This window comes from Bos javanicus, chromosome 7, assembly GCF_032452875.1.
Source record: "Bos javanicus breed banteng chromosome 7, ARS-OSU_banteng_1.0, whole genome shotgun sequence".
Lineage (NCBI taxonomy): Eukaryota > Metazoa > Chordata > Mammalia > Artiodactyla > Bovidae > Bos > Bos javanicus.
In genome coordinates this window covers 17,537,630-17,548,138 of record NC_083874.1, presented here as the reverse complement: position 1 = coordinate 17,548,138, position 10,509 = coordinate 17,537,630, and the positions used below count along the sequence as shown (strand labels likewise).

The 10,509-nt window shown below is 42.6% G+C and overlaps 1 long non-coding RNA gene across 1 annotated transcript; it reads left to right on the top strand.

Moving 5' to 3' along the window:
- The first annotated feature begins 605 nt into the window (after window positions 1–605).
- LOC133250791 (uncharacterized) lies at window positions 606–9,213 on the top strand. Its single transcript, XR_009737421.1, has 2 exons — window positions 606–7,277; window positions 8,554–9,213. It is a non-coding gene; the product is annotated as an uncharacterized LOC133250791 (long non-coding RNA).
- The last annotated feature ends 1,296 nt before the right edge of the window (window positions 9,214–10,509 follow it).

Genomic DNA, 10,509 nt, shown 5'->3' with positions numbered 1-10,509 from the left:
TTTTTACAGCATCCTTCTTAGCAACTGGTACTCCAACCAGACAAAAAGTGAGGATATACCGCAGAAGATGAAAACTAACTTGAAAAAAATACATGCACTCCAACGTTCATAGCAGCACCACTGACATAGCCAAGACAAGGCAGCAACCTAAATGTCGACAGATGAATGGATAAAGATGTGGTACATACGCACAGTAGAATATTACTTGGCTGTAAAAAAGGTGAAATAATGCCATTTGCACCAACATGGGTGGACCTAGCAATGATCATACTAAGTGAAATAAGTCAGAGAAAGACAGATATCACACGTATCACTTATATGTGTGTTTTGTTTATTTGGCTGTGCTGGGTCTCAGTTGTGGCTCATGGGATCATGGATCTTTAGTTGCAGTGTGCAAACTCTTATTTGTAGCATGTGGGATCTAGTTCCCTGATCAAGGACTGAACCCCGGCCTCCTGCATTGGAAGCTCCAAGTCTTAGCCACTGGACCACCAGGGAAGTCCCATGGAATTTTAAAAAATGATACAAATGAACTTATTTACAGAACAGAAATAGACTCACATAGAAAGCAAATTTATGCTTACCAAAGGGGGAAGGGAGGGAGGGATAAATCGGAAATTAGGGATTAACAGATATGCACTACTATATATAGAATGGATAATCAACATGGACCTATTTATAGCACAGAAAACTGTATTCAGTATCTTGTAATTACTTATAATGGAAAAGAATCTGAAAAAGAATATCTATATATATATGTAACTGAATCACTTTGCTGTATACTGGAAACATTGTAAATCAATTCTACTTCAGTTTAAAAATAGCAATGATCTAGATTTGAACAACACAGTAAACAAGCTTGATCATGAAACATGCACAGAGCCTCTGAAAAATACACAACAAATATTTGAGGAGCCAGTTGGAATGTAAAATGGTGTAACCACAATGGAAAAACAGTGTGGCGATTCCTCAGAAAATTTAAACGGCCAATATTTAGTGTTTTGAAAAGAAAACATGGTAAACTTCACATTAGAAATATTATCAATGAGAAAGAGGACCTAATTACAGAGACTGCAGATGCTGAAGAAGCATTAAGAAAACATAGAAGCTTCCTTGGTGGCTCAGTGGTAAAGAATCCTCCTGCCAACGCAGGAAACACAGGTTCCATCCTTGGTCCTGGAAGATCTCCACAAGCCTCGGAGCAGCGGAGCCCGAGTGCCACAACTACTGAGCCTGTGCTCTAGAGTCCAAGAGCTGCAGCTACTGAAGCCGGCATAAGAGAAGCCACTCCAGTGAGAACCCCGTGCACCACACTAGAGTAACCTCTGCCCTTTGCAGCGAAAGAAAAGCCTGCACACAGTAACAAAGACCCAGCACAGCCAAAAAAAAAAAAAATTTAAAGTATTATGGTTGATAAAAGGGGACATAATTATTGAGGCTGCAGAGGTTGAAGAAGCATTAAGACATAGAGAATGATGAAAATTTTATTCACCAATATAACATCTATTTACCCATCACTGAGAAAATGTAGATAAAATATCCACATTTCTAGAAAAATGTAACTTAACCCAAATCACTAAAAAACACATCTAAAGAATTGAAATAAAGCAGAGACATCACTTTGCCAACAAAGGTCCATAAAGTCAAAGCTGTGGTTTTCCCGGTAGCCAAGTACAGATGTGAGAGTTGGACCGTAAAGAAGGATGAGTGCTGAAGAATTGATGCTTTCAAACTGTGGTGTTGGAGAAGACTCTTGAGAGTCCCTTGGACTGCAAGGAGATCAAACCAGTCAATCTAAAGGAAATCAACCCTGAGTAGTCATTGGAAGGACTGATGCTGAAGCTGAAGCTCCAATACTTTGGCCATTTAATGCGAAGAGCTGACTCATTGGAAAAGACCCTGATGCTGGGAAAGATTGAGGGCAGGAGGAGAAGGGAGTGACAGAGGATGAGATGGTTGGAAGGCATCACCAACTGAATGGACATGAGTTTAAGCAAACTATGGGAGATAGTGAAGGACAGAGAAGCCTGATGTGCTGTAGTTCACGGGGTCACAAAGAATCAGACATGACTTAGCGACTGAACAGCAACAAAGACTGGAAAGCTCATTAAAGACATTGAATAATAACTTTCAAACCTTCCCATACCCAAACCCAGAAACCCACACCTTCCTCACAAATAAGGCACCAGATCCAGAAGTTTTCACAAAACAGTCCAACTATTATTATCTGTGTAACTAATAATGCTAACCATATACAAACTAGTTCAGAATACAGGGGGAAAAAAACACACACACACCCAGTTTCTTTCATGAGGCCAGCTCTGCCTTAATACCAAACCCTGACAAGGATAATATGTCAGAAAACCCACAGACTATCTCCCTTTTAAACTTAGAGATGCAAAAATCCTCTATAAAATATCAATTGATTCCGTAATGTATTAAACATATATCATGATCAAATTGGATTTGTTCCAGGAATAAAAGGTTGGATTAACATTAGAACACTGAGGAACAGAATTCACATTGTCAGTCTGAAGGGGAAAAATCATGTGATACTTTCAGAGAGGCAGAGAAAACATTTAATAAAGTTCAACATTTATTTATGTTTTAAAAAGATCTCTTAGGAACAGAAGGGGATCTTTCTTAATCTAATTAGGGCCACCTAAAAAACCCTACAGTAGATTCATCACTAATGATAAAACCATTAAAAAGCATTCACTCGAAGATCGGAAATAAGACAAGGATGCCCATTTTAGGGACTTTTTCTTCGATGTTATTGTGATGATTATAAACATCTATTGCATGATATATACCAGCAACAGATGTTAGAAGATATCATTTAAAAAAGAGATGAGATTTATTATAGCACAAACACATGTAAACCACTTAGAAATAAAATGGTACACGATATTTATAGAGAATATTATTAATTATTATTCAGAAACATTCAAGAGGACCTAAATAAAAAGAGAGTTATACCATGTTCATTGATTGAATGATTCAGTGTTACAAAGGTATCTGTACTCTCCAATTTGATCTCCAGATTCAATGAAGTCCTTTTCTTAAATTAAAAAAAATTTTTTTTAATTGGAGGATAATTGCTTTACCATGTTGCGTTGGGTTCTGCCACACCACAACACAAGCCAGTCCTACCTATATATGTCTCAATGCAGTTCTAATAAAAATCTCAACTTTGTTTTTCATGCAATTTGACAAGCAGAGTAAAGTACTGTACATAACCAAGATAATCCTGAAGATGCAGAATAAGAAGAGCTCTGTCTTCCCAGATAGCAGGGCTTATTGTAATCATCATATTAGTGAAGGCAGTGTGGTACTAGTATTGGTATAGACACATCAGCCCTTGGAATAGTTTATCATCTGCCTGGCTTCCTCCTGAGACGTGAAAGATGCTCTCAGAGGACTTTCCAGCCATCAGGGTGATAGACCTGTGACAACTTATTGCATCCTCTAAACTAGATAAAATCTGGCATACATAATGCGTGCGTGTGTGCTGAGTCATGTCCAGCTGTTTGTGATCTCATGGAGCATACATTATTAGCCCTGGGGTTTTTTGGAGGGGCTTCCTACTTATACAGATTTTTGATCTAAGATTGGAGTACATCTACAATGGATGCCTGCATGAAATGAATTAGTGTTTGCCAAAATAGGCTGTTACTGAGGTTAGAGTTTGATTTAGATAATGTTTGTGTACATTTATTCATCATCCATTTGGTCACTCTTTTATCTGTACATCCAGCCATACATACATTCAGTCTGCCCACACATCTATCTACTGCCCATCCACACATCCTTCCATCCATTCATTTATCCATCCAATCAGCCATCCATCCATCCCTCAACACATCCATCCACTCAACTATCCATCCAACCATCCATCTATCCATCCATCAGCACATCCATCCACTCAACTATCCATCCATCTATCCACCCACCCATCCACTTTCACTCATTTACCCATTCATTCATCATTTATCAACCCATTGAAACATCCGCCTATTTATACATCTATGCTTCTCAGTCTGCCTACATATCTGTATGGTTATAGAAAAGAGCTTGCACAGTCTACTAGTTACCTACTGATGCATAACGTCCCCCAAAATTAGTGGTGTAAAACAAGTGTTTTATTTGCTCATAACCCTGCAAATTGACCCAACAGGGCTTGACAGGGATGGTTAGTTTCAGCTCTGCGGATCTGGGCAGTTCACCTGGGGCTGTTGTTAACTATAAGGACTTACTCTCACATCGTTCATCCTCCAGGGCTCTCCGGCCACCCATCGTCTCTCACCAGACAACTGTACTTCTTCACACGGCCACTCAGGTCTCCGAGAAGGCGAACGTTGCAAGCCGCTTGGCCTCCTTTTTTTTGTTTAGTTTTTTTTCCCTAATTCATTTATTTTTTATTGACATATAGTTTACTATGTTGTTCATTTGTTATACAGCAGAGTGATTCGGTTGTACGTGTATATATACATTCTTTTTAAAATATTTTTCCATTATGGTTTATCACTGGATATGTTTTAAAATTGGAGGATAGTTGCTTTACAACACTGTGTTCATTTCTGCTGTACACCAACGTGAATCAGCTACAAGTGTGCATTTATCCCCTCCCTCTTGAGCCTCCCGCCCACCCCTTTAGGTTTCCACAGAGCACCGAGCTGAGCTCCCTGTGTGATACAGCAGCTTCCCGCTAGCTGTCTAGTATAATCTACACATGGTACTGTATATATATCAATGCTACCCTCTCGATTCGTCCTGGCCTATATACTTCCCTGGTGGCTCAGATGGTACAGCGTCTGTCTACAATGCGGGAGATCTGGGTTCAAGCCCTGGGTTGCGAAGATCCCTGGAGAAGGAAATGGCAGTCCACTCCAGTACTCTTGCCTGGAAAATCCCATGGACAGAGGAGCCTGGTAGGCTACAGTCTATGGGGTCGCAAAGAGTCGGACACGACTGAGCGACTTCACTTTCACTTTTCACTTTCCTGCGGACTAGGTTCTGGAATTCCTGGAATGTCACTTCTGTAACATTCTGTTAAAGTAAGTCAGTCAATTTACTCAGCCGTGATGGTTTGAGAACCTGTCACGTCCTGGTAAAGAGAGGAACAGGACGGACACATTCCCTGCCCCCACGGAGCTCGCCTTCTGGTTCCTGCGCTTTCTATAGAGACGCCAGCTGCACTAACAGGTGCAGCAGGTCTGAGGTCTCCATCCCCCATGGGTGACTTTTCTCCCCTCCCATGATAGGTCGAGTTTTTTCTAGACCCCCTTCATCAGAATGGACTACTTTTCTAGGCTTCAGTTTCCGGGCAGGGGTCCCAATTCCCTTTCCTCAGCCTCTGAGCCACATCAGAGCCACGTAGCTGTCCCCAAGGGATACCAGATTCCCATTGCTTCACCCTGAGAGTCCACTTTTCGGACTAACCCTCCCACCTCAATCCATAGAGCAACAGCCCCTGCATTGTCACTCTGGCTTTAATTTCTCTCTTCCAGGAGCAGCTAGGGATGTTTCTTTCTTCAAGTTCATTGATATATTGTGACATATTAAAATTTTTGAAAATATTTGTTTTTATTTATTTATTTGGCTGCACCGGGTCTTAGTTGCGACAGGTGGGATCCAATTCCCTGACCAGGGATCAAACCCGGGCCCTCTGCTTTGGGAGCTCAGTCTTAGCCACTGGACCACCAGGGACGTCCCTGTATGTTGTAATATTTCATTAGACTTTATTTGGATGTCTATGAGTTTGTAGCAGGAGCAGGGTCTGTCTGTCTCCGCTGAGACCACTCTGGAAAGATTTGTTGTTGAGTAGCTCAGTCGTGTCCAACTCTTTGAGACCCCATGGCTTGTTGTTGTTGTTCACTCGCTAAGTCGTTCATGTCTGACTCTTTGAGAGCCCATGGACTGCAGCACACCAGGCTTCTCTGTCCTTCATCATCTCCTGGAGTTTGCTCAAACTCATGTCCATTGAGTCAGTGATGCTATCCAACCATCTCATCCTCTGTCGCCTCCTTCTCCTCCTGCCCTCAGACTTTCCCAACATCAGGATCTTCTCCAATGAGTTGGCTTTTCACATCAGGTGGCCAAAGTATTGAGCTTCACCTTCAGCATCAGTCCTTCCAATGAATATTCAGGGTTGGTTTCCTCTAGGGTTGACTGGTTTGCTCTCCTTGCTGTCCAAGGGACTCTTGAGACTCTTCTCCAGTACTACAGATAGAAAGCATCAATTTTGAGTTTCTGTAAAACAAACCTGCAAGGGAGATTTGCATGCTGGAGGTTAATTAATTGTAGAATGCTGTCAGGCTCAGCTTGTGGGAGGGCATTGGGACTCTGCAGAGGGAAGAGCTGGGCTCTGATGACAGATACTTCAGTGGGTCTCATGGGAAGCTCTGAAGCTGGGGTGGCTCTTCAAAATCATCCCCACACCACCCCCCCCCCAACCACCAAGTTCTGGCCAAACCTCAAACCTCTTTATCACTTTGTGCTTTTTGGAGATCAATGCCAGGAGGAGACTAGTAGGTGATTCCTGCTTTCCACCATCTCTTTTGTGAAGAAATGAAGATGCAAAGTCAACTACTACCTGAATGGGAAAGGGACAGGAGAAATAAATAATAGCATCAGCAACGATGTATGTGCTCACTCAGTTGTGTCTGACTCTTTGTGACTCCATGGACTGTAGCCCGCCAGGCTCCCCTGACTGAAATTTTCAGGCAGGAATATTTGAGTGGGTTGCCACATCCTCCTCCAGGGAATCTTCCCAACCCAGGGACCGAACTCTCATCTCCTGTGTGTCTCCTGCATTGCAGGCTGATTCTTTTACTGCTGGGCCATCGGGGAAGCCCGACAATGATGGCCAGTGTTTCCTGAGCACCTAGTTTTGCCAGGAGCCACTCCACTCAGCATTTGGTATATCTTAAAAAATTTTTTAAATTTATTTTTGACTATGCTTTGTTGCTTCAGGGGCTTTTCTCTAGTTGCGGCGAGTGGGGGCCACTTCCCCATTGCAGTGCACGAGCTTCTCATTGCAGTGGCCTCTCTTGTTGCACAGCATGGACTTCGGGACACGTGGGCTTTCAGTAATCGTGGCTCCCGGGCTTAGAGCACAAGCTCAGTGGTTGTGGCACACAGGCTTAGTTGCTCCGGGGCATGTGGAATCTTCCTGGACCAGGGAATGAACCTATGTCCCTTGCATTGGCAGGCAGATTCTTATCCACTGAGCCACCGAGGAAGCCCAGCACTTGGCACATCTTAACTCTTCCCAGGTAATGGGGTTGTGGGGAGGGTCAGGATGATATATTGGTTCATGGGGCTGCCATAACAAAGGACCACAGCCGGAGTGACCTAAACAACAGAAGTGTATCTTCTCACAGTCCTGCAGGCTGGAAATCCAAGCTCACGGTGTCAGCAGTGCTGCTGCCTTCTGAAGCCTTGCTCCTAGGTTTGCAGAGACCACTCTGTGTCCTCACGTGGTCTTACCTCTGTGTGTGTGTGTGTGTCCTAATCTTTTCTTTCTCTTAAATTATTTTTCAATTGACATATAGTTGCTTTACAATGTTGTCTTAGTTTCAGGTGTGCAGCAAAGTGAATCAGGTATACATACGCATATCTCACTCTTTTTTAGATTTTTTTCCCATTTAGGTCAACACAGAGCATTGAGTATTGTTCCCCGTGTGGTACAGTAGGTTCTCACTAGTTACTGTTTTATACATAGTAGTGAGTATATGTCAATCCCAGTCTCACAATTGATCTCACCCCACCTTCCCTCCTTGGCATCCATGTCTGTTCTCTACGTGTGTGTCTCTATTTCTGCTTTGCTAATAGGTTCATATGTACCATTTTTCTAGATGCCACATATATGTGTTAATATCTATTTGTTTTTGTCTTTCAGACTTACTTCACTTTGTACAACAGTCTCTAGGCTCATTCACGTCTCTGCAAATGGCACAGTTTGGTTCCTTTTTATGGCTGTGTAATAGTCCATTATATATATGTGCCACATCTTCTTTATCCATTCTTCTGTCGATGGATGGCCTTCTCTGGTGGCTCAGTGGTAAATAATCCACCTGCCAATGCAGGAGACATGGATCCAATCCCTGATCCAGAAAGATCCCTTGGAGAAGGAAATAGCAACTCACTCCCATTCTTGCCTGGGAAATCCCATAGACAGAGGAGCCTGCTGGGCTACAGTCCATGGGGTCGCGAAGTGTTGGACACGACTTAGTGACTGAACACCACCACCAATAATTAGTGAAGCTGAACATCTTTTCATGTGCCTCTTGGCCATCTGTCTTCTTGGGAGAAGTGTCTATTTATATTTTCTGCCAATTTTTTGGATAAAGTTGTTTGTCTACTTGATATTGAGTTGCATGAGCTGTTTGTCTATTTTGGAGATTAATCCCTTGTCAGTTGCTTCATTTGCAAATATTTTCTCCTATTCTGAGGGTTGTCTTTCCATCTTGATTATGGTTTCCTTTGCTGTGCAAAAGCTTTTAAGTTTAATTAAGTCCCATTTGTTTGTTTTTATTTTCCTTACTTCAGGAGGTGGATCAAAAAAGATCTTCTTATAAGGACACCAGTCACATTGGATTAAGGCCCAGTCGAATCACCTTAATTTTCTCCCATAAGGCGCCATCTCCAAATATAGTTACATTGGCAGATACTGGGGTTTGAACTTCAACAAATGAATTCTGGGGGGAACACAATTCAGCATCCATTACAGGCTGGGCAGTTCCTGTGCTCTGCTTTTTGGAGAAAACAACCCTGGAAAGGGGAAAGGCCACATCCCCCTGAGAAATTCTGGAGAAAGGGGACTGAAAACTAGAAGAGGCTGGAGTCCTGTTCCCTGTTGCAGAGAGACTGCAGGTCCCCGGAGAGGAAATGACTCAATGGTGTCTCTGGGCAGCTGAAGCCACAGAGCGCCTCAAAGAGTTTCCTGTACCTAAACCCAGCCTGAATACCAGCCTCCTGAGCAAGGCTCAGGAGTAGCAGAGAGTGCACCACTCTAGAGAGACTATAGGGGCACAAACAGGGGCTGGGTGGATCAGAAGAAGCTGGGCACCATGTGCGTGCGCGGCTTAAGAATCAGACAATGGGAGGGACATAGGTAATCTATGGCTGATTCATGCTGATGTTTGGTAGAAACCAACACAATACTGTAAAGCAATTACCCTTCAATTAAAAATAAACAATCAGACAAGATCCCTCCTTCATTCTTTTTTTTAAATGTTTCTAATTCTTTATTTTTTTTTGAACTTTTAATTTTGTTTTGGAGTGTAGCCGATTAACAATGTTGTGGTAGTTACAAGTGAACAGTGAAGGGACTCAGCCTTGATTTTGTCCCTTAAGACTCATTTCTGACTTCTGACTTCTAAAACTGTAAGATAACCAATTTAGTATTGCCTTAAGCAGCAACAGGGAACTAATACAACTAGGAACTCTTAATTTTCTTGAAATTCATGGTCATCTCAGGCTGTCATATACGTTCCCACCTTTGATGGAGAAATGATTTAACCTCTCTGTGCCTTGATTTCCCCATCTATCAAATGGGTATTATAACAGTACCCACCCCCCACCAATAGGGTCATTGTGAGAATTCAGTGAGTTACTGTGAATTAAAGAAGGCTGAATGCCAGATAACTGATGCTTTCGAATTGTGTGAACTGACTCTCTGGGGAAGACCCTGGTGATGGGAAAGACTGAAGGCAAAAAGAGAAGGGGTCAACAGAGGATTAGATGGTTGGATAGCATCATTGACTCAATGGACATGAGTTTGAGCAAACTCTGGGAGATGGTGAAGCACAGGGAAGCCTGGCGCACTGCAACCCATGGGGTCACAAAGAGTCAGACATGAATGACTTAGCGAGTGAACAACAGCAATGCATTTAGCACAGTGCCTGGCATGCGGTGCGTGCATTAGTATGACCTATACTTAAAGATCATTATTGTTTTAAGAAAAACAGTCATGCAGATGTGATGATGAAAGGCAACTGACACTCAGTCTTCAAGTGGAAGACCATGGAGAGGGGTGGAGACTGATGAACTGATACCGTCTCCACAGGGGACAGCTGCTACCCAACCTGGGTTGCCGTCACAGCCCCCAACTTGCCCAGAAATCTCGATTTGTCCATGTGCAAAGTTTCATAACCTTTAAACACTGGCTACTAATTGCTGTTTAAAAAACACACTCGGTGATCAGATGTGATCTTACATCTACAGACATAAGATCACCTTATGTAATAACTGAAAAGAATCGGAAAAAATTTTTTTTTAAGTTTTGATACTTTATTTCTGTTTGTTTGGGCCACATGGCATGCAGGTTCTTCCCCAATCATGCAGGTTCTGTTTCTTGGAGACGATGCATCTCTGTTTGTATGGCATAATAACGCAGCAGGGAGGGGCATAGTGTCATCACAGGAAAGTAGGAAACAATTTAATTGCTATGATTTTTCCTTCTATTACCTCTGGATCCTGGCAAGAGAGGGGGAGAAGGAGAAG